At 39.1% G+C, this 25,069-nt stretch overlaps 1 long non-coding RNA gene across 2 annotated transcripts in view; it reads left to right on the forward strand.

Moving 5' to 3' along the window:
* LOC127382132 (uncharacterized) overlaps positions 1-25,069 on the forward strand; it is a 47,536-nt gene that overhangs the window by 16,695 nt on the left and 5,772 nt on the right. The window contains exons 2-4 of one of the 2 annotated variants that reach the window (XR_007888884.1): positions 3,533-3,582; positions 4,390-4,496; positions 4,629-4,947. The exons of the other annotated variant lie outside the window; for it this stretch is intronic. This is a non-coding gene — a long non-coding RNA (uncharacterized LOC127382132). Of the gene's footprint in view, positions 1-3,532; positions 3,583-4,389; positions 4,497-4,628; positions 4,948-25,069 lie in introns of those variants that run through there. 2 annotated transcript variants of the gene reach the window in all.

The raw sequence follows: 25,069 nt of genomic DNA on the forward strand, positions 1-25,069 counted from the left end.
TTGTCCTGTCCTTGGGGACATCTGACCAATTGGACATCTTGGTGTGAGTTCTGGCACAGGCCACCACCCCAGATGTTTTGGTGGTATGTGTGACAGTGAGAAAGAAGTGATGTTAGTCTAAGGAGGGAGAGACTGTAAACAGAGAAAGCTGGATTCATTTTTCATAAGCTGATGAGTTCAGTACTGAAGCTGCCTTCCGGAGCAGAATCTCAGAGTTACAGCAGGCTTCCTGGTGGATAGGCTATCTCAAAACCCATTCCCTGATTATCTGTCACTGTCACACTGCTGCTCTTCCCCAGCCTCACATCCTAAGTTTCTTGAAGTAAAAAAAATCTCTGGAAAAAAAAAAGTCTCTTGATACTAGCAAGGACAGAAAAAGCATTAGCTAATCAGTCCTTTCAAAATCCTTGGGCTTTATTGAGCCTTGTGTGGCTCCAGTTTTATGCTGGTTTGAATCCAACAATTTCACTGGCATAAAAGAGGATGAATCAGGCACTTGAAATATTATTTAATTAGCTTGTCGTATAGAAAGGCCAACTGGAGCAGAGGCATGAGGTGGCTTGAGTCAAGATTTTCTGCTCTTGTGCTCATTCTTCAAGGCCGTGCTTCCACATCAAGGGCACATAGTGGGATGTGCAGTTTGGTCAAAGCCAAAAGCTGTGGGCTGTGGGCTAGCTTTTCAGCTGGCTTTAACTGGCACAGCTTTTAATTCACGGAGTGGTTCCAGTTTTATACTTGCCGGAGGAAACCTGGCCACTGGTTGTAGCTCCCGAACTCATATAATTTTTGTTATTTTCTCCACCCAGATAATTCCTCCAACTCAGTTTTATTTCCATGTGACTACTTTGCTGCACATTTCTCTTTGAAATCCAGCCTCTTACAGTACTTCTCTACAATGAATTCTTCCTCTCTAATTTTGAAGTGTTGACCTGAGATCTATCTGGGTGTAAGTGTAGCAACTCCAAACTCCCTATGGAAACCTGAGCAGCAAGTGAATACACCTGCAGTATTACTTGGAAAGAAACACTATAATAAAAGTGGAATAGAAAGATGCTAGGACCAAGTAGATAAAAAAACATGGTGGAGAGAAGAGAGGCAGGATTCACTCAATGTGAAGTAATTCACCTGCTGGCATAAAACCAAATTATGCATATTTTATTTTGGGACTTTTCTGTTAAAGCAAATAGTCAACATATGGTGATGAAATAGTGTGTATCCAAGGAGTAAACATATGTGTGGCACTTTTTATTTCTCATGTTGCTTTTATTGCTAAGTGTTAAATGTGTGGTCCTGCAACCAGACAGGGACTAGAGCTTTCTAAGCAAGAGACGTTTTGAAAGAGCTACTTTGTGAAAAGTAGAATAACAACTACAGCATCCAGGCTGATCAGGGTTGTTTTCTAATATTATCAGCAGGTATTCAAAACCCCAATGATTTGTTTGTCTATTTGAAATTTGGGGATTTATTTTTCCTTTTATTTTTTTAAAAGCAGTGTGGCAGTAACACTTCTTTTATAAGAGAATGTCAACAGAAGGCTAAAGAATACGTGTCTGCAGAACATCTGCTCTTGAGAAGCCACTTGAAAAATAACCACTCAAGCAGCATGGTAAGAAAACAGCTGTGATGCAGTGGGAGGAACATTAGCAGTGGGAGGAGACACAGAAGGACAAGTGAGGTTGGACCTGGATCATGGACAGACATCTGCCAACTGCCAGTGACAGCACCTCTCTTATTTCTTTCATGAGTACGTCTATATTAAACACTAAGATTTTGTTAGAAGCAGGGAGGGAAGTGGCAAGGGGGAAACTGAGTAGAGTGGCCATCATCTTACCAGGTGCAAGGCTGAAGCCCCAGCAAGGTGCTGGTGTGGGAAGGAGGGAGGGAAGGAACTCTTCACTGGCCAGGCTTGGGGCAGGTGCTGGAATACTTCTCATAATCAGATCCTGGTATGTGTGTGCCTGTATAGCTCACTCCTTGTTTTCCTTTTTTGTGCTTTACATGTTGAATGAATCACACAAGAGTTTATAAGAAAAATACTGTTCTTATTAAAACTGTATATAAACAAGCCATCTGCCTTCACACATCTATCTGAAGACCTTTTTTTAAGACTGGCAGTTTGATTTCAAGGCACTTAAGGAACACTTTTTTTGCTGAATATTGGGAGGATGACACATAGCAGTGTCTTAACTATTAAGCAGACATTTGGCTTTAATTGATGTGCCGATTATGCTCCCTTTTAAAAGCAGGATAGTTAGTGTTTATTCAATTATACCAACGCAGCTACTCAGCAACTTTTAACAAAGAACACACACTACCAAGACATTTTGCACAACATACCATGGCCTCAAAATCCGATTGGTTTGCTATAAAATAAACAGTCAAGAATTCCCGGAAATTAAAAAACAAAAACCACATGGACGGTAGGAAAAAATTAAATTAGTGACTCTAGGTAGAAACAAGTAAGATTTTCAGGCATCCACTCTGTTTCCAATCTTATTTATTTCTTTTCTGGTATTAATCAACCTCTTAGATTTCCCTCTGGATCTGGCTTTTTCCACTACAGATTTAAGGATACTGTAGGGTGACAACTTCAATATACTATAGGTTGTATGTTATTCTTCTGAATAACGCATGCAGAAATTAATACATATTTGTAAAGAGTACATGTGTGAGAAAGAGCTAAGAATAGCTGGAAGTGGATGTCTCTATATGTAGAGAGGGGGTGCATTGGTTCTTTATGAGATGCTGAGTTCATAGAAGAAAACAACCCAATCTTTTATTGCTGGTTGCAGATCCTATTTCATGTAATATAGACCATGAAATGGAAGAAAGGAAAAACTATGACTAAGAGCCAGGCATAGGAGTCAGGATGTTTTGTCACCCTGAACAAATCAAATTTGCTCATAATCCAAAAAATGGAACAAGTAATTCCAGTTTATTCAAGATGCTTTAGGTGGTCAGGAATCTTTTGTCAGGAAAATGTGAAACATGTCTTAATGAGCATGATGTTTGAATACCTCCATATTTCAGTGGACTTAATTATGATCCATTCTAACAAGGCCTGTGAATCACAACCTAAGCACTGCATTGTAATCTAGAAGGGTGATGGCTGCGGTATTTTACAAAGAAGGGCAGATACTCACCATTTATTGAAAATTTGACCTTTTTCAGGTGTCTCCAGCTGCAAGAGCAAATGGTAAGACAAAACCATGAGATTCTTTGGGTAAAAAATCCTGTTGTTCTGTGGAAAGCAAGCTGTATTGATCATTTGTTGTTTGGTTAGGTTGAAGTTCACAATGTTGTGGCTAAATTTTCTGGCTCTGACATACACAACACAGCAAGCACATGTTAAAGCCTCAGTTTGCAACCTGATCTGCCCAGGCAGACCTTTCTGTTCCTGGAAACTACTGATCTGTGTGCCTGTGTTACGGGAGGAGGTTGCCAGCAAGGCAAGCCTTCACCTAAACTGAAGATGTAGAGTCCCATAATCTAGGTAAAAACATGTAAGATGTTTTTTCTTGTCCACTTCCAGATGTTTGAATCTCTGATTGTCTGGTGAGTGATGAAGATGGTGTTTTGGAGGTAGGTTGTGAGAACTTCACTGGTTTGGAGGCACAACATGGCTAGAATAGTAGGCACCTTTACAGTCTTAAAGCGATGTTGGTTTAACTGAATTTTGAAATAGACATAACTAAGCTCTGTTTAAGCTCTTCACTTGCTTCATACATTTTGGTCCGTATAGGCTCTTAAGGAAGTTAAAAAAAGATTTAAGAGTGTCCAAGCAATGATATGTGCCAGTTTAAATAAGTTGTTTTTTGAAAATATATATAGTTCAGCTGAGTAAGGTTTTGTTTAGAGTTAGGAACACGAACAGTAAAATATAATATGGATATCATGACCTTATTCCTACTTTCAGCATTTCCGCTGCTTCTTTCCATTCATTTATCTAAAATGTTGTGTACAGTACTGTGTACAGCTCCTGACACAGTGAGGGGCAGATGTTCGTTCAGCTTCTTGGTATGACTATAATGTATATATATTTAGGTAATAAAGAGTTAAAAAAAAAATCTCCAAAAATATAATTTTTGTGACATTTTGACCTTAACTGTTAGAAAAGAGTTATTCAGAAATTAAAATTATCCCAAATTTTACTATACATTTTGACATGTAAAGAACACTTGATCAGGTTTGATTTTCTTCAGACTTGTTTGCCTGTCCTCTGCTGATGACAAAAACAGTCTTCCTCACCTGCAGCATTCCTTATTCTTCCCAGGTATACAGAGGGGAGAAAAAAAATGTTCTAATGATAATAAACATGCAAGTCATTTATTTCAATAGTAATCACTGAATAACGATTTACAAAAATTGCACATCCTCTGTTTAACTAAGGTTTTGCCTGTGATCATCATAATCAGTTCTGCCTGTTTGAAGAAACGCATGCTTGCACAGCTTGAAACATTTAAAACCTTTCAAGTCGGTCTTTGGCACCTCTGATGGTATGTACTGTGCTTATGACAGTTAATCATGTGAACTGAACTTTTTTCTCTTCCTTTTAAGCTTGCTAGATTTAAGATTATCTTTCTCCTTTTTTTTTTTTTTTTTTTTCCCCTCATATTATTTCTTCAAAGTTAAATTTCCAGTGTGTGAAGCTACTTGACCTGGAAAATAAACACAGCACCGCATGTAGCACTGTGGGATAGCAGAAGAAATCTGACCTGTGTATCTAAAAAAAGAGACAAAACTACGAGGGCCTGATTTTCTGTGGTGTTTTAGTAATAATTTTATGGTATGTAAACAGATAGATGTGTCTGCTGTTGTCCTCAATGTTCAGTACCTTTCATGTAGGAGTTTTAAAACTGTGGTCCTTGAATCTTCAGTGACCTACCTTGAGTTTCCTCAAAGTAATAAAGGTTAATGTATATTACAGACTTCGGTGGAAACAGCTGATGTTTCCTCTGCAGACCAGAATCTCTGCTGGTGAATCGTGACTGGGCTCCTCTCACAACAGAGAAATTGTCTGATTTTATAGTTGTGGACTCCTCCAGGGCTGCACTACCTTCACTGTGTTTGTTTGGGTTTTTTTATAACGTCCAGATGGATTTTTATTTTTTTTTCCTATGACCTGTCACTGTTCCTCTTTTCCTTTTGCTCTGTGCCTTGAGAAGAGTCTAGCTCCTCTGTGATCCCCTGTTCATAATGGAGTGGCAGACAGGAGTTAAATCCACCCTCAGCCTCTTTTTCTCCAGCCTGAACAAACTTGCCCCTCAGTTTCAACTCTTCCTTCTTGTGCTTCAGTCTTGGTGACTGGACTCCACTGCACTCCAGTCTGTCAATATCTTTCTTGAATGGAGGAAAGAGCAAAATTAGACATAGTACTCCAAATGCAGCAAAATAGAAGGGAATTATTAGCATAAGTATATTCAGTTTGTGTTACGGTACTTATAGCAGTATTCCTGGCATGTGATATTTAGCTGATGTTCTCAAACAACTCTAGACATCCGCACTCGACACAGGGGATCATCACTTTGCTGTTAAACTCTGTATCCCATATTTGAGCAGGCTGAATCTTATACATGGAAACAGATCTCTTGTAGCCTGCATTCCATTTGTGATCAGTATTGCCATTATGAGTGCTTTGAAGAGTATCTGTCAGACTCTCAATTGGCATTATGTTTTCAATATCAGTCAGGATCTGCCTGGACTAGATATAGATGGGGGAGTGATCTCAAGGAGGAAGTTCCCATGAGCTCTGAGTAATATAGTCCCTGTCAGTTCTTCTCAAGTACATAAAATAACCATTTCAAGGATGGAGGAGCCATTAGTCATATTAAGATAGCACTAAGAAGGTCGTCTTGTCTTATTAACATAGTGGATCATGATACTCTTATGTTAAAGAAGGCTGGAGAGAAACTAAAGAGCAAATAGGCCCTTTGTAAATGTTTGGATAAAGTTTGCATATGCCTTCTCATTGTGATTGCAGGCCATAATTCTATGGAGTAATTTCAATTCTATGGGATGAATAAGTTATGCAAGAGTTAATCAGTCGTTTAAGCTCAAGGTTAGTTTCTTAGAGGACTGTAAGGCAATCTTCTATTCCTTAGACTGTCTCAAAGTGTACTCTACCATTCTGATTCACAATCTAAATGCCCATGGAAGTTTTGCATCACCGATATATCTTATTTTGTCAGAGACAAAAAATAATATGATGGAATACATAAGTCACTGGTTTATAGGATAACTTTATTTCAAAGAACAGCTGTCTATCTCCCTTTCATCTCAAGCTCTAGTACGATGATGTAGCAGCAGAGGATGGTATAGAGTGCCCTTCTTTACTTACAGACATTCAGCGATTCCATAAAAGCAGACTCTCATACTACTTCTGTCATCTTGGCTGCATAATTCCCTTCATGTTCTTGTGGTATCTTGTGTTAGTTTGATTATTTTTTTTAATTTCTGCTTTGAATAATGTCTTGTACAGGATCTAACTTTGATGGGCACTTCCAGATTTCACGTCAATGCAGCTGCTGTTATGAACATGCCTGAGTGTTGCTAATACATGATAATGTTGTGTATTTGTAACGTATTTCACTGTTTTAATAGAGAAGGCGGGTTGGAAATGCTGACTGTTTAAGCATGTGGATTGTGTTGCTCAAGAAAATGGTAACACCTCTGATGTCTCCAGTACTTCTGATATCACCAGATGAAATTTTGCTTTTCCATTCTGTTTCTATTGCAAATCTGGCATTTCAAAGCAGCATCAAAAGGTAACACTAAGTAGTGAATATATGTTTATTTATAGTTGTTCCTTGTCATGTGCAGGATCTTAAAAGATTATGCTGAAGAGATCTCTGTACATAGGGCTTGTCACTGCATTTTTATATGGAATATATATTATTTTTTCACTTTATTTTGGAGTAGTAAATAAGGATCACAAGAAGCTTTTCTTTGCCTCAAAGGGTTGTATGTTTTGCATTATTGGTTACTCACACAGTTCAAACATTTTATATACTGAATTTCTGTCTTTAAATATGATTTACAGTACAACTCATGATGCTGACATAAAATAATTTTGGCTATAAGCTGTGAGAATAGGAAGGAAAGACAGTAAGCTCATATTACAGTATCACAGTATCATTCTGTGTGGAAAACACCTTCAAGATCATCAAGTCCAACCACCATGTCCCCAACTCCGCCACGTCCACTAAACCCTGTTCTCTGGCACCACATCTGTCTTTTTAGATATCTCTAGGGATGGTGGCTCAACCACCTCCTCGGACAGCCTGGATCACCAAGTCCAAGTCACGCCCCAGAATAGGACAACCCGAAAGTTCACACCATGTCACTAAGGGCATTGTCCAAATGCTTCTTGAATATTGTCAGGCTCAGTGCCATTACTGCTTCCCTGGGGAGCCTATTCCAGTGCTCCACCTCTGGGTGAAGAATATCTTCCTAATGTCCAACCTAAACCTCCCCCTGCACATCTTTCTACTATTCTCTTGGGTCCTATTGTTGGTCACCAGAGAGAAAAGGTCAGCTCCTACTCCTCCTTCTTCCCTAATGAGGAAGCAGTAAGTTGCGATGAGGTCTCCCCTCAGTCTCTTCTCCAGGCTGAACAGACTAAGTGCCTTTAGCCACTCCTCATATGGCTTCCCCTCTGAACCCTTCACCAACCTATTTTTAAAATATAAGGAAGTATAAGGCTCCTGATAAGGTAGTTTTGGCAAGCTGAAGTTCTTTCACTTCTAGTTATCCTGGGGGCACTGATAGTTGCATCTTGTTTTATCACTGTAAGCATACAGAGGCTTTTGCATTTTGTTTTGTGTGTGCCATTAAAATAGCAGATTTTATCTATTACAGACATGTAATATGGGTTGTATGATTTTTAGGGAGATACTTGGAATTACAGCAGAAGCAACCCAATCAGGCGGATGGGTTGATGTGCATAAAAGGGGGCATTTTGCAACAGAATGTTCATCTGACCAAAACAATGATAGCATATTAATTGAAGTCAAGTTTGTTGTAGCCTTTCTGTTGGGGGGCTGTGTTTCCAGATGATCAGAATAATGTTTTTGGCAACCAAGATCAAGTGCTTGCAAAAGTCCTTACTAGTAGTTCAGCAGCAGAGTTATCATAAAGTAGGCTTGTCAGCTTAGATGCCTTTTTTTTTTTACACTGTCTTTTGAAAAATGAAGGGGAGCAGGAAGACCATAACAGCTACTTTGCAGTGAGATATCCTGGAGGAGAATTTTATAGGGAAGCGTGGGTGTGTTTTCAGAAGGGTGCTTACAGAACAATGACTTGTTTCCAGGTCTGTACACTGTCATAGCGACTAAGTACTGTGGCACATCCAAGGCATCTGTCAATTTCTAAAGGTAAATTAACATGACTTATGGGAATTCATAAGAAAATGCATAAATTAAGTTATGTTTCATCTTGTAACAAATTTGTGATTTTACCTCATTTTCATTTTGGTAAATGAATGTTTGATGGTTCTTGATAGGAGCTGAAAAACAGCAATATGCCTTCAACCCTACCTTTATGGTATTGCCTGGAGCCCTGCAACTCTGTTTATTACAACATTATTCCACGTTATTTGTCACATATACTTGGACACACATAGAGCACTTTTGTTAAAGAGAGATTAATGATAGGGCTAACTTGCTGATTTAATGATCTCTGGGACCTAAAAGGGTGTATTTCAGGGACAAAATTTCCCTCTTTAGTTTTGTTTACAGTTTATGTTGTTCACACGTATTAAGTAATTTATAGCAATTTTGGCTGAAAATTTAGCTAAGAGTTTGAACTCATATGTAGTCAGCATTTCTTCATCACACAGACATGCACTATTCATAACGTAAGTGACATTTGACTCACACTTAACCTAATTATTTTCTTGCAAAGATGTGTATTAAACTAAGCCTGGAGTTGAAAGATGTTGGCTGCCTATGTACAGCAAAACAAGGCCTCCTTAGTTTTCTGTGGTCAGCATTAGCCTACATTTTGAAGGGAAGTCTTTATTTTACCATGCTTTACAATCCTGTGAACTCAAGAAAGTTCTTAGCATTTTTTTAATGCATGCCTATAAGTAAAAATGTGGGCTACCTCCATGCTAGCTTGTGATGGCTTTGGGGTCTGAGCTGGCTTCTGTTGTGAAAAGTAGATAGCCTCACTGGTGAAAAAATCTCACTTATTCCAGGAGGCCAGGGTGTGCACTTTGGTGGAGCACTCACTTGGGGAGCATTCACTCCCTCAATCTCCCAAGGGGGTTGCAGCTCCAGTCTTGGTCAGTGTCTATGATTTTTCAGGTAACCGGTGGTTCAAATAATCTTGAGCTCAAAAACCTAATCCCAGGGTGTATTGTCTGGTGTGAAACTCCACAAACCACCTCTGCCTCTTAAGCAGCTTTCTACTAGTAGTTAGAGCTGAGTAATTGGCCAGGTTACCTACTGAGTTTTCAGTCTTCTCCAAGGAATCTTCTTGGTGATAGGATTTTTCCTAGTGAGTGAAGCAGAATCCCTCTGCACACAAAGATCTATAACAATGTTTTATACCTGAAAAATATTTCAATTGGGAAATGTCCTTAAACCTTCTGCTTTTGGATAAATATGTTATTAATCCTCAGTTTGGCTACATAGCAATGATAGTTGGCCATTGTCAGGATTTTCTTGGCTACTGCTGCTTCAGAAATAAAGCAAACACCAGGCCACATCTGAAAGGAGAAAATGTCAGCACAGGCAAAGTACTTGATATTTTTTGACCATGTTATTGCTACACATGATGGATAGGTGTTTTTCTATGAGCTGGATTCATCCCTTTCAAAGTCTGGCACATCTCCCTCCCATAGTTCACATACAGTTTAGATTTAGAGACAATTGGTAATGTAAAAAGCAACTGGTTTCTCTGTAGGTAGCATTAAATGGATATAAATCTGAATGATCACCATGGAAGGTCATCTGAAACTCTGTAGCATTGAGGATGAAGGATTCTGGTGCTTTTCTTTTCCTTGTTCTGTACTTTAATTCTCAGAAGGCTGTCCCAAGAAGAAGGCTTGGAGAGAGATGAGGCTTGACACAGTCCCCACTGATTACTGAGATAAATTATCCAAATTACTTACTGACAGTAGCGACACTTTGCTGCATCTTCTCTTCTCTGATACACTGAGAAAAAGACCTCATATTGTTCCAGGGCTTTTAGACAAGAGGGCAAGGTAATACTTTTAAAACTATTGCAGATAATGATTCTTCCTTAACTTTTTGTTTTGTTTTGTCTTAAGATTATATCTTAGAAATTCAAGGGGAGTCCTGGACTACACAGCACTGTAGCCTGTTGTTTCTGCAAATCCCTTTTGTCACCTTTATTTGCTAATGTATATGTTATATGTGTTCTGTAGGCCTGAGTCAGTAGTCTGAATTCAAATTCAAGAATGTTTGCAGTCAGTCCCTTCCTATCCAGCCTGTGACTTCCCTATGGTATAGAGAAGGGCTTTATATTTCTTGTGAGCGTTATTGTATGTTATGACAGAACAAAAATCTAGTTGTGTTAAAAAAGGGAGTAGGCTGAAATTACAGATCACCACCCTGCAAAATCACAAAGGACAGCTGAGGAAGACAGGTTTGACTTGAGTGGTTTTCTGAGGAAAACCAGTATATGCAAGTATTTGCTGAAGGATTGTTATTGTACATATGTAAGTGAAAGTTGTCCGTGCACCACTGATTCAGTTTTTAATTTCTTGCCTTATAGTTAGATTATAATTTCACTGGGACACAGGTTGTTAGTTTATTTCATGCTGTACAAGGGTTCTGCCATATAAGTAGGATTCTTACACACTGAAGCAAGGGGAAAAAGACAACTCTTATACTAGTAAATTTGTTAATTATGTAGAAAAGGAGATCCAAGCTTCTGTCTGATTCTTATACTAATAGCATTCTATTGTCCTTTCTTTCCCTGTTCAAATGTTTACATTTTTCTGTTTTTCTTTGTTTGTTTGTTTTTATTATTTTAAAACATTTTAAATATATAAAATATAAGCCCTATTCTTATATGTACTTTTCTTTTTTTGGGGGAGGGGGGTTAAAATAGAGAAGATTGTAGCACTGCATCAGCTGTTTCAAAGGTGATCATGGACCGATACTGTCTCTGTTTCTTCTATCTGAAAATTTCCTGTGCTTAAATACTTGTATTTCTTACTTGTTCTCCCTGAGATGTATTTTCTTATGTAGAAATCTGAATGTAAAGGTCTGGAACAATAATTCTGATATCCTTAATTAAAAGGCACTTCTGAAGTAAGATATTGTCACATGATTTTCATTTTCCCCTGTAGTATCATCTAACATCAGAAATACATTATTTGTTGCCAATGTCATAATGCTGTACTGGCAGGACAAATAGCAGATTAAAAAAAAAGAAGCAAAAAGGTGAAAATGAAGTGCATTCCCAGCCAACCCTGACAGAAATTTTTAGATTTTCTCATCTCTTTGAAGAGGTAGCAAAATCTGAAGATGATAATTGAAATCAGTTTTGGCTGAGGAGCATTCATGTGTCCTAGAAGTTTTGCAATTTTCTTGGAAAATTAAGGAGACTTAAAGCTAATATTCAGTTACCTAACTTTTGACCCATGACTAATGCCTAGAGAGAAGCCTAGTCACTCTAAGCTTCATTTCCAGGCAATAGGAAGAGATGTAGGGTGAATTTGGCTGAGGGGAGCGACTGTAGTTTCATTTCAGATATGCCACAATGTTTTGTAAATGGCCAGCTGGGATATTTGGAACTGAACCTTCCAGTCCTACTGTAATAGGTGCTTAGCCAGAGTGTTCACTATATCTTCAGATCCTTCTATGTTTCAATCTCCTACTTGGTAACAGCAGTGTGTCACTGTGGTCTTCAGAAAAATAGTAATGTTGTTTAAAAATGTTGAACTGTCTGAATCCCAGCAGTAATCTGCCATCACATTTATATGTGTGCATCTCTTCTCTAAATGCCTCAGACCTCATCTCCATGACTTACTTATAGGCTCTGGATAGTGTTTCTGAAAATATGTGTGGAATATAATTCCTTATAAAAGTACTTCATGCTAAAGCTGCTGGGAGATCTGTCTTCCAAGAATCAACTTCAGAGGATTTTCAATCTGCAACCACAAATTTTCAGTTGTTTGCTATAAGAAATACAGTACTTCATTGTTGCCACAGGGGGTACTGTTGGCTTAATTTTGTGTTTCAGTCACTGCTGCTGAAATTATTAAGTTAATGATTTATGCTCCTATGATACAGCAATCTTTAGTGTTTAAATTGGTTACTATGTTTTGTGTACTGTTTCTAACTGCCGCAGTTGTTTTAAATGCCACTAAAACTACTTGCCAGCTTGTATGCTTTATTTGTCCCTGCAGATTCTTACAAACCACTGATTGATATAGGGGGGAAAAAACTAAACCTGTAGTGATTTATGGATGAAAAAAAATTCCAAGAGCTATGAATTAACCACTGTTCTGCTATATAAAAAAATAACACTCTAGTGATACCGAACAATGGATGTCAAAACCAACTTATTCTAGCACTTGCTTCTGGTTTTATCATAGTGGAAAATTTGAGTGCTTTTTTCTTTCTTTTTCTTTGAGTACTATGACTGCATCAGTTTTGGACTATGAGCTCACTAATTTTTCCCAAGGGTTCCTCCTCATCATGCCATGTTAAGTACTTGATTCACTTAAACAGACTCATGTTAGCAAAAGTGGAATAAACATCCCAGAATTTGCTGGTTTACAGAAGGTTAGCTCATTTTAGCTGCTGGTGCACAAAGAAAATTTGTGAGGCTGATCTACAGCTTCAGGGAAATCATCTGATAACAGAACTGGGTAGATTCTGTGGCTGTCTATTGCTTTGAAGAGAAGAAACATGTACTGGTTTCTTCTGGAGAAAGCACAGAGCAGTGAAAACATAGCTGAAATGGGTAGAGCAGAACGAGGATATTTCACCAGTGTGTTACAGCAATTGCAAGACAGTGTGACAACAGGCACTTCTCTCTGCTGGGTGAAATCATAGTCACAGTAAAGCATAAAAAACTGCTTCTGATACCACACCTTAGACCTCTTTTTCTGCAGCTTTAATGCCCCTTGTGGATTGTCTCCATGAGCCACCACTTCCACATATGCTTAGCCAGTTTCTTACTGAGGAGTTTGTGATTCAAAACTAAAAGTACAAGATAAATCAGTTTGTGACAGTATGTAAAACATATAGGACAACTCTTATGGATAGTTAAACCCACAGTTTCCACCGACTAACTCCATCTCCAAACATACACAGACTCTGGATCAACATCTGAACTGCTTTTCATTGAGCAGAGAGGTCAGGAGTGCATGATGCTGATCCACCCCTCATCCTTCAGTGGTTCAGCCTCTGGCCTGGTTCCCAGCAACTTCAGGCTCTTCAGATGGCTGAAAATTGATGGAGTTGATTAGGTGGTGCTGTAGGAGGCATCCCAGCAGCAACATGCTACCAGAACCTCCTTACACCCCTATACATGGTCTGGGATTTTCCCACTGTTGAGATCTCCTAAATCTAATAGTTACCCTCAGACTAACCTCAAATGTCTGTTGCAGAGGGGACCAATGACCCTGATAGTTTCATGTGGAAGGGAGGTGCTCTCAATGGAGAAAATCAGACACAAGTATTTTAAGAAGAAAAAGTACAGAATGCTACTTCTGTACTACAGTGTAATGTAAGCACAGTGCATTTTGTGAGGTGTCATTGCCCATGGCAGTGGGGTTGGAACTAGATGATTTTTAAAGTCCCTTCCAACATAAACCAGTCTGTGATTCTGTGAATTTTAGCTAGCAGGGTTCCCCTATTTTTGTCTCAGATTTCCCAAGGGAAGTATGGCACATATACTCTACACCACAGGATCAATGCGTTTGAGGTCCATCTGATGTACTACACAAAGCAATACATCCACCTGGTGAACTGCACATACACTTACCTGGGACTGCTGTACATCTGGCAGCCAGAGAGCTACCTTTTCTCTGGGCTGACTTATCCAGACAAGTGGGAAAAATTATCTTTTACTACCCAGAGAACATTTCCAGGCAGAAAGAGAGTATATAGTCTGGGAATCCCAAAACATGTGTGACACACCCTGCTGCATGTGACCTTTCAGAAATTTATGCTATAGTTTCACTGACTGCATGCGAGCAAGTAAAGTCCAAAAAGCCACAACACAAAAGCCTTGAGCTCTACTGTGAATGTAGGCTTAAGTTAAGTTTTAGGTATGTTTTCACATGCCTACCATGATCTTTCTGTGTATCCAATCCATTCTTCTCAACAAAAACTTTGGAGAGAACAAACGCATTTTGTGTGGTGTGAGAGAACTCCTCTGATATAAAGAAAACCTCAGATGTGTGAGTGAGAAGAGCATGAATTCAGAGATGTGAGGGGACAAAGGAAGGCTTGGCTGTCCAGAGCACTGAGGAACGGCACCCAGTCCTGCAAATACTTCCTAGTAAGGGCTGAGAGAAGATACAGATGTCAGCAATTCCTGCAGAGATTCCTTTTAAATGCAAGCATGAATTTTGCCTAGATGTGCTTCAGCAGCTGGTGGTATGCCTGGAGTGACCAGAGGTTGGGATTCACTGTCTGTTCAGCTCTTTTGTCAGAAGACCTGCAGACAGACAGCCCAAAGTGCCCAGCTCTAGGGTGATTGCACAGAACCTCAGCTGATGTGGCTTACACACATACCCGAGTGCCTTTGTGGGAGGTTAAAACTGTCATCCAGTGACAGAAGTCTGAGCTGCTGTCCAGCCTCCCATCAGTGAATGCATTAGACACAGAAAAAGCTGGCAAAGGAGGATGAACGTAATCCTTCTTGCTTCAGCAGGTATCTTTTTAAGCTTAAGGAGCACCTAGTGAAAGATGAGCTCTCTAGTGATCACCTCTCTAGTGAGAGGTGAGCTACGCTTTTTACATGTACTTTCAGAGACATTCCTTGTGAATTTTTCCAGGGCTAGAATACTGTGTATGTAATATTTCCCCTAATAGAGCATTCAGGAGGTCTTTCAAGGAGGTATATACGTGTGGGAGTCCACTGTGTAAGGGAGTTCAGGCTGAGAAGATGTAAGAACCTACTGGCAGAATTACCCTACAACTTTATTTTATATGACTTGAAGCTATTTTTTTTTTCCTTCCAGATTATAAAATAACACTAATCTGAGTGTTAATGTGTGGCCTGTGAAAGGTGTGTGAAAAGGCCTACTTGGCCTTCAGCAAGGAAAAGGCTTGTCTCCTCTGATTTAGGTGACTCAAAAGGTTCTCTAGGTGAAAATTGACTCATCTAGGAAAGTATCTGTGGCAAGAAAAACATGAAAAATTTCTTTTTGGGCATAAGGAAAACTTCTGCTTTAGTACGTTGTGGTACTACAACTGTGAGAAAATAATGGAAGGTATAAACCTAAACTCCAAGCTATCTGGAAACAACTCCCCCAGGCACAATATACACTTTCAAACACACCCCTCTGAATGTTTTTTAGAGGACTGAGTGGAAGATCTCAAACAAACCAAGTAAGAAAGGAGACTCTTAATTTTCTTTTATTTAAGGTCTAGGATGAAATGTTTATAGAAAAATGTAAAGGATTATTTCTCCCTGCGATGTGGAATCTTGAAGCGGAGATCTTGTGTTTCAGAAGTAAAAATTAATATTTAAGCACGAGTTATATCTCCATTGCTCTAGCAGAAAGATGTTACTTCCTGAAATACTGAGAGCATCTAAGCAGGCAAGAGAAACTGCAAGCTCCTCAGGTCAACTTTATGCTCCTAACACAAGTGGGAAAAGTCGGTTTTCAGAAAATAATTGTAATTTTTCAGTATGTTTTAATAATCACTGCTGATCAGCCATAAAAGAGCCTCTAGTGAGATATGAGGTGTTTCACTGTTTTTACCAAGCAATAAAACAGTGTAGTAAGAGGGCAATATAAAACTGTACATTTTTAATAATTCAAACCCACTTAAAAAAAAATACTATCTATTTACTCATGGATGTAAAATCTGCCGTGTTAGATCAATGACTATATAATTATGTCTCCAGCTTTTAACTGTTATAGCAGAGGTCTGTGTTCTTTGCAGTTTTTGCTTTATCATGAAATACAAATACTAGATTTGCAAACATTGGGTCGGAAGTGGATTGGGAAGAGAAGATGGAGGGCAGAAGCTCCTACACTCAGTCCTCAGACAAGGAGTACAAAGACTTCACACTGAAGCACAAAAAGCGAGTTTATTTTAACCTCCCTAATAAGAAATGAAAAGTTAATGATATGTCAAGAACAGCGTGACAACTATCAGTAAACAGTTAAAACTTCTGTGCAGAAGAAACCAGGTTACATCAAGTTACCAAATGTTTTCTATAACACTATATTCCTCTCCTGTGGACAATTAGGAAGACTGTTCTGCATTGGAAGACTAGTGTTGACAGCACAGAGCACTGGACATTTCAGTGAAAAAGTTGCTGTTCTATTTCTCCTGAGATCGAATAAAAATTTTATGCATTGGATTTTGCCTTATTTAATTTCCATTGTGATGTTAAGTACAGATATTTATTTATGCTACACTGTCTGTTTGCATGAATACATAACTGTAAACAGGTATTTTCATTTTTGATGGAAGCCACATAACTAGTATTTTCCAGTGACCACTCACAACTGGTTTTAAATTAAGTGACTTTTCAAAAGTGACTAGCAATAACTGCATAGCATAGCACCATTTTTTAATTCCACGTTTGGTAATCTATCATGCACAAGAAAATCAATCTTAATTTCCTAAAGGAATGCTGATAGTGCTTTAATAGACTGTATAATCACTAAGTCAAGTTTTTCTGGCTTGCTCCCTGCTGGGTCCATATTCATGAAAATCATTTTCACTACAGACCATCTGCTTCTCTACTGGTCTTCCATATATTCTGTGTATTTTCAAAGCCTGACTACTGTCCTCAGTGACAGTCATGTGTGTGATCTCACCTTTAGGCCCTGGTAACAAGTGTTCCACCATTTCTCTGGCTTTGAGTTCCTGAGCTCAGTGTCTGTCATTGTCATCATGGCTAGGAAACACACTTTTTAGTTGGGTAGTTCTTTGTTTCCAGTTCCTGTCCACCCTGGCTTTCCCCAAATGTGCGCCACTCCAAGTAGTGATTCAGGTCCTAGTCAGCAAGAAGAGATGAAGCAGAAACGTGGTGGTTTTGCCACCCTGCTTAGGGGACCAAGGTTGATCACATACTTTGGATGATGTGCAGATACAGATCTGGGCCTTGAAGTAGTTGTCCAAATGGGACATGCAAACTTCTGGAGAGGCAGCTGTAATTAATTTAGTATTACAGCAAATCCATGCCTCCTTCCTGAGGGTGTGGATAGGCCAGGAAGCTGTAACAATGAGCCTGATATTCTCACAATACTGAGTGTTTTCCAGAAGGTGAGCTTTCCTTCATTGGGAAGGTTCCATCATGGGGCTCTGATCCAGGGTGATAGAGGGCAATGATGTGTACACCCAAGACAGGAGGTCAAAATCGGGCTTTTCTATTCTCCTGTATAGTCAAGTCAGTAAGGGATTAACATAGTAATTTTTAAAAAATCTATTTCTGTCTCTTTACCAAAAATTTTCCCTCTCCTCAGTGGAAAAAGGGCCACAGAAACATTGCGGACATTGATTTCCCCCTGGGATATAGGAATAGGAACAAATCATTAGGGGATAAGAAAGGAACCTTTGTGGATCATGGCAGATGTATACCCATTCTATTGCAGTCCTTTCATAAATCACACTCTAGGCACTATGCCATAGGACTATTAAGCCAAAAGACTATCAGCTTTCTAGGATCCTTTTCTAATGGTCCTCAAATAGACTATCATTCTGGGTTTTTTTGTTTGTTTTGTTTTGTTTTTTAATCGAGTGACTTAAAGGCTGTGCTATACTTTTCAGAGACCTATGGATCTAACCCAAGAAATATCTCTGCTAGAGAGAATCCTGGGAGTCTGATTTGCACGCCCACTGAATTGTCATCACAAAGCCAGGGTCCATGAGTCTTTCATCTCATCTGTGAACTAAACTGATCAGTGAAAGCAACCAGAAGTCAAAACTAAATCTGATCGCTAATTAGTACTGATTTGCAGTATAAGAAAAGAGAAGATCAAATTAAATTCTCCTGTGCTTAAATTACTGCAGTTTTAGGAAACTTGCAGATTTCCCACATCTGATGTAAGACAGAGGCCTGCTGACCTTTTCAGAGCACAGATAACAGAGAGAGAAAAGAACTGACTGAAATGTAGATAGCAAAAAACCCAAACCAAACCAAACAACAACAATGAAATAAAAAAGTCGTGTTTTATTGAATGTCCAACCTGAATTCTAAAGCCCATGGGAGAGTGCTTTTGTTTTAAAGATGTCTTTGCTACTTGGAAATCCTTCAAAGAATCAATTCTAAACTGTTCAGCAACAACCTTTATTTCCCAGTGAAAGAAATTAAAATGAATTGGGGCTGACATGTAGGAAGAGGTAGAGGAAGTAGGGAGAGAGAGAGGGAAGCTGGTTGGGGTTTTTTTATAGTGCTTTAGCAAAAAATTGATTTTTTTTTATACTGCCTTAGCAAAAATTCCATGTTAATTTGATTCAGAACAAAAGGTGTATTAAGAAGAAAACAAAAGAAAAAAAGATAAAATCAGTATTGTGTGAATTAACACATTTTGCAGTAATAAAATGAAAAAGAAGAAAACAATGGAGAAATTTATTTCATAACTAATTATTCTTTTGGAGCATTTATCAGGTGCTGCCATAAAAATTTATTTTTAAACGTCATTAGTGGAATAAATGGGAAAAGTGACAGAGCTTCAGAGACCAAATGAAAGGTTTTAAAGCATTGGAGATTTTATTTGTTACTCTTTGTGTTGAGTTTTTAAATACCTTACCGTGATGACAAGAAAAGTGGTGTTTGAACAGAGCTTCAGTTAGTGTTGCAGCTGTAATTCATCACAGAAAGGGTTTATTTGATTTTATTTATCATGCCTTCTTTGAGATTAAGCATCAGAGACTGAATAGTCTCTTAAGTATGTGAAATCACAGGTCGTGTGGGTATAACCTCTCACTCTTTGTTGGTGGGTGGGTGGGCAGGCACTCTGAAATCTGGGTGCTGTGGGATAAGCAGGGTCACACTCATCCAGTATCAACGTGCTGCATCAATTGAGTCTGCCAGGAGTAAACTCTGAGAAAAGTACATGTGTCAGGTAGTAATAACTTTTCTCCCTTAAATCCTGAGAGGCTCCTCTGAGTCATGTCAGTGACTCATGATCCTTAATAGCTGGGTCTGTCTCATCTGACTTCAGCAATGATAATTTAAACTCTGTCTGGAGGCAGTGGAGAGAGGTAGGCACCCTCACAAATCTGTCTTAGGATGGAAATAGCTGGGCCACGTAGACAGAATGACTAATTTAGACTGAATACCTAAAATTTTGGTGGCCAAGTTGGATGGGATGAATGTACAGTCACTTTTTGTGACTGTACTAGCAGAAGGATTACTGAAACAATGCTCAGTTTGCTCTCCTATCACTGGTGCTCACTGCTGTCCACTACAAGCATACTTTGAATATGGGAGCAGGATTTCTCAAAACAAGGCTTGCTGAGGCAATTGGAGCTTTTTAAATACCCTGTAAGCCTCAGTTGCAGGCAACTGAAAGTCTTGACTTTGCAACTATATGTGTAGAGCTCTGAATTTTTGGGTCTCAATGGTCAGCTGTCATTAGCTTTTCCTTAGAAAGCTGACAGAGCAACAGTGTACACCAAGCTTTCTGTAGAAAGCTGAGAAGAAACTCTGTATACTAATCAAAGCAAGTTTACCAGCAGTTGTGTAAGACCAGATCTTCATTTCGAGTTTGCTGTCTTTCCTTAGTTCTGTAACACAAATGGACTTGTCAGTTGCAGCAGTGGGAATCTGACCTTCTTTGAGGTGCATTTTTGCAAAGAAAAGGAGATCTGTTCACCAGGCTCTGAAGATGTTCAGACTATGTTCTTCCTTTGATCTCCAGAGCCAGCTGGGCTCACAGCCTAAGCCTCTATTGCCAAAAATTCCGAGACCCCACAACTCCTACTGCTAGTAAGATACCATCTGATTTATGAGAGTGAGAGTAAATTCAAATTCAAAGTGAAAGGCATACCTCATAATATGGGTGAATAAATACGTAGTGACATAGTGCCATTAGTGCTCTATGTATGTGAGATGTCCAATCACATGGGCCAGGCAGAGTTGGCCATACTTTAGAAGAGAGGTCAGTCACCTTGCAGTTTATCTGGAGGATCACTATATTAATAAGAATCAGCCATAGCAGAAAGCAGAGCTTTAAGTGTAGCATTCACTTATTATTATTATTATTATTATTATTATTATTATTATTATTATTATTATTATTATTATTATTATTATTATCATCATCATCATCATTATCATTATCATTATCATTATTATTTTGTTCTTTTTATGATGTTTCAAATACTGCTCATTCCTCAGTAACTTCTGTCATCTGGAGTTGTGTGCATTTTTCAGCTATCAGTTTGTGAAGGAAAAAATGCTGGGAGCTACTAGCATGATTTTAATTGGGAAAACCACCCAAGAGCTTGCATGTGCAGCCAATGCTGACCTAGATTATCTGACACCCATGAGTCAAACATATCCCAGTATAACTGCACTGGAAATGAGAGGCCAGTTCCTCTCTCACAGCCTGTGGTATGAATCAGAAGTAATTTTTTTGAATGAAGAGTAATGATGGCTGTGTAAGAGCAGCAAAAAGCCCAGGAGAAAACTCAGCAGAGTTTCTGGGTAAGAATCAGCCCTCTGCAGAACTGAATGCTGGGAAGTCCAAGCGTTCTCACACATCCAGTCTTGTCAGGTTGGGAACAACACAGAATCACCTTCCTCAGCCCTGACTTGTGCTCCTGCATCTTTGCTAAAGACACAAAAAAAAAAAAAAAAGAAGAAATGAAAGACAATTAAACCAAGTACTTTGGAATCTCAGACGGTTCTGTTGCAGCTTTGATTTTCTAAAAAGCAGGTTACAGATTCAGAAAAAACAAGAATCTGTCCCTCTGCCTACCGAATAACTGGGGTATCATCTTGGTTCAAGCCTCAGAACTCAGTCTAGCAAAAACTCACAGACCTGCTTCCTTGCTCCCTTTCTCTCAGGCAAAGTGTCAGAAGCATTTACATTTCATTCAGTCCAACCAACTGCAGAGTGAGGATTTTCAATTAACAACTTATACACCAGATTCTCACAAAGCGAATGATACTTTTGCTGAGCTGCAGCCTGTGTTGTGTTGTGCCAAAATGTCAACTCCTAGAATACAATGTGTTGAAGTGAAATATGAATATTCTGCTTCTGTCTTAGTTGTCTAGTCATATACAGCATATTAACATGGGAAATTAAGGAAGTACACTAATGATAGGAGAACTGCAGCCAACATCTTGTTCATGGTTGGGCTAAATGTCAGTTTTGTGGTAGCGATGGCAAGGGAGCGTTAATCAAGTGTGAACTTTGTTTAATGAAAGCATCACTCTGAATGCAAAGCAATGAGGAAAACGTGCCATTTACTTTACAGGCAGCATAGGTAGGGAATAGATGATGCAATTAGAGAGGGAGAAGAGCTTGTTTACAAATACACTTGTATTATGATTACCTGTTACAGAATGAAGTGTTATAATTACATTCAAGATTGCAAAATAATGTTTTCTGCGTGTGAAAACAGTAGATTATTCACTCAGCAGGTAATGTTCGTCTACCCCTTTTTCAGCTTCCTCCAGCATTTGTGTCTATTATCGGTACAGTCTTTCAAGATACTCACAGACACAATACTGTTGTTGCCAACCTCTAATCCAGCTAAGAGGAGCCAAATTCAGGGAGGTGGCTATGTTGCTTCACCGTGCTATTTTTCACCCTTCTTATAAGCCTTACGTATGTTTGTGGATAAAGGAGGAGAGGAAATGTGTTGCAGATGCCCTCCCAGGCTGCAGAGTCTGTGGCTCAAGCACCTCTGGCTCCTGCAGCAGAGCTAGAACAAAGTGGCAATGGCAGTCGGGCAGTCTCCAGTCATCTTCCCAAAAGTCCACAGTGGTAGATAGAGATGTGGCCAGAGTAGGCTCCAGGGTTGGGAACAGCCACTTAACATTCAAAATCTTAATGCAATACTAGTAGAAAGTGCAGGAAAAAACAGCAACTATAATCCAGCTTCCTAAATTCATTTTCCCAAAGCCAACCTCAGATGCTTCCACCACAAAGACCAGTAATAGGCTTTGTTGCCTATTTGTATCCAAAGAAAAGCACAGAAGAATAAGAGGCACACAGAACTGCGACTAGATTTTTCCATTAATCTCCTCACTGAACGTAGTGGGAAGACCACATGAAAACCTTTATTGCAAAACTTTCTCTGAGGGATTAATGTTTTAGCAATTCCAGAAAAGCTCCTATAATTAGTTGTACTATATGTAATCCCTCAGGAGATTTTGCTTGTGTGGGGACATTTTATTTCCTAATTAGACAGTCTGCTCTGCCTTAGATTCTTAATGAAACTCATTTCTATGCTGAAGGCCTCATTCAGGATTACCTGAAGGATTTTAGTGATGCATAAGACCTTACTGGAGGCAACTGTCAGCTGAAGCCCTTGAGGGATGAGTTCCTTCATACCCACTACAATTATTCTTCTTCACATGCTGTGAGATGCATCTGTAGAGTCTGAAAACAAGAATCTGTCATCTGGTTTTATTTTGTTGTTCTTGAGAATGCCAAGTTGATTCAGCAAGGTCATGCATATTCTAAATTTATGCCAATAATTTTTGTTGTTGTTGTGAAAATCAGCTTTAGATTTATGACTATGAACAATAATCTATCTTAAGCTCAGTTTTCTAGTTCTGCATGCTATTTTGCAAATAAAAGCAGTTACAAATTTGAGCTTTTAGACAAACCTAAAAATTGGCAAGTAAATTTACACAGTGAGCTATCAGAGTCCTAGTGTTAGTACAGTGAAGGTCCTTATGTGCTAAAGCTTGAAAGACCACTCCCATACAAATGTAGCTCCTGGTAGCTGTATTGCAACTTGACATTTTTCAAAGCTCCTTGAAAGCCTTGAGCAAACATGTAAAAGTTAGTGTGTAGAAGTTAATGGTTTTGATCTAAGTTTCAGTAGGATAAATCTGGAACAACTTCAGGGACCACATGTCTGAATATGCATAGTTGTCTCCATGACTTGGTTGTAGTTCAATGTATCAATGCCCCATATACCCAAAGGAAAGCTTTTATAGTGAGGTGTGGCAGCTCTTTAATGCTGTGCAGGAAAACACAATTTTGGAGAGTTCTGCACAAAACTCTGCTCTCAAACTAGTTTTGCAAGAGTGCAAATGCATTGATTTATATGGAATTACAGCTTATAAACTAAGGGTTATTGGAGAATCAGAAAAATTACAACCAGTTGAAATCAAAGAAGGACTTTTATAGATGCATATACATAATTATTAAGAACTGCACTTTTCATGCTCAGCAGGTTTAACAGCAATACTGTTCAGAAAGTGTCAGGGACTGTTTCATGATCTCAGTCTTTGGGATGCAGAAATATGTTGCTTCCAAAATGTGACACTTCCCCAAATAGCAAAACCTCCAATTCATCATTACTTCAAGAACCAGCTCATAGAGATAGACTAACAGAATAGTCCTAAATCTAGTTTAAATAATTTCTATAAGGGGAATACATAATGACAGCTGGTAAAATGGCAAGATTACAGTGCACTCACAATGAAATATAAATTAGTCTATTGTGTTGTTTTAAAATGTGTCAGCTTGTAAAAAATTCGGTATGATAATGCTCTAAAGTTATTAAAAAACACGGGAAGATTTTTTTTCCCTGAATTAATGTGATGAACTGGTGTTTTATATTTTGACCAGAAAAAAATAGCACAGAATCACAAAACTGAAGAATGGCTACGGTTGGAAGGCACCTCTGGGGTTATTCCTCCCTGGGTGCAGGATTTTCCCTTTCCCTTTCTTGATGTTCATAGGTGTTCTGTTGCCCATTTCTCCAGCCTGTTGAGATCTTTCTGAATGGCAGCACAATCATCCGGTGTACCAGCCAGTCCTTCCCGTTTTGCTATGTCTGCAAACTTGCTGAGGTTGCACTCTGTCCTGTTGGCCAGGTCACTACTAAAGATGTTAAGCATTTTTGGAGCCGGTATCAACCTCTGTGTGTGCAACCAGTGACCAGCATCCCGCTGAATTTCTAGCTGCTGATTACAGCCCTCTAAGGCCAACACTTCAGCCAGTTTTCAGCCCACCTCACTGTCCATTTATCTAGGCTGTACCTTATAATTTCCTCTGTGATGAATATATCATTGAAAGCTTTGCCAAAGTGCAGACAGACATCAGCTGCCCTCCCCCAACCCACTGATAATCATGTGTGATTTCTCATTCATATATCTATGCTGGCTACTCCAAATCATCTTGTCCTTCATATGCTTGAAAACGGTTTCTGGGAGGATTAGCTCCATCACGTTCTTGGGGATCAGGGTGAGGCAGACCCACCTGTAGTTCCCCAGATATTCCTTATCGTCCTTTGTGACGACACGGACGTTTGTTTTCTTCCAGTCTTCAGTAAACTCCTCCAATCACCATGACCTTTCAAGAATTATAGGGACTAGCTTTGCAGTGACATTGATCAACTCCCTCAGCACTCATGGATGGATCCCCTCAGGTGTCATGGGTGTTCCACTTACTTAAATTCTCCTAATGTGATCCTTTTCCATTCTCCAGTCTTCTCTATATTACTCCAGGGTCACTTGTGCCTGTTTCACTTATTGTACACTTCCTTTTTTTTTTTTCCATTTTGTCAGGAGTTCCTTGTTCATCCATGCAGGCCTCCTGACACCTTTGCTTGATTTCTTGCACATTGGGATGTACCAGTCTTGAGTCTGGAGGAGGTGATCCTTAAATATCAAGCAGTTCTCCTGGACCACTCTTTTCTCCAAGGGCTGTCTCCCATAGGGTTGTTCCAAGCAGGCCTCTGAACAGCAAAGTCTGCCCTCA

This window comes from Apus apus, chromosome 3 (assembly GCF_020740795.1).
Source record: "Apus apus isolate bApuApu2 chromosome 3, bApuApu2.pri.cur, whole genome shotgun sequence".
NCBI classification, from domain to species: Eukaryota; Metazoa; Chordata; class Aves; order Apodiformes; family Apodidae; genus Apus; species Apus apus.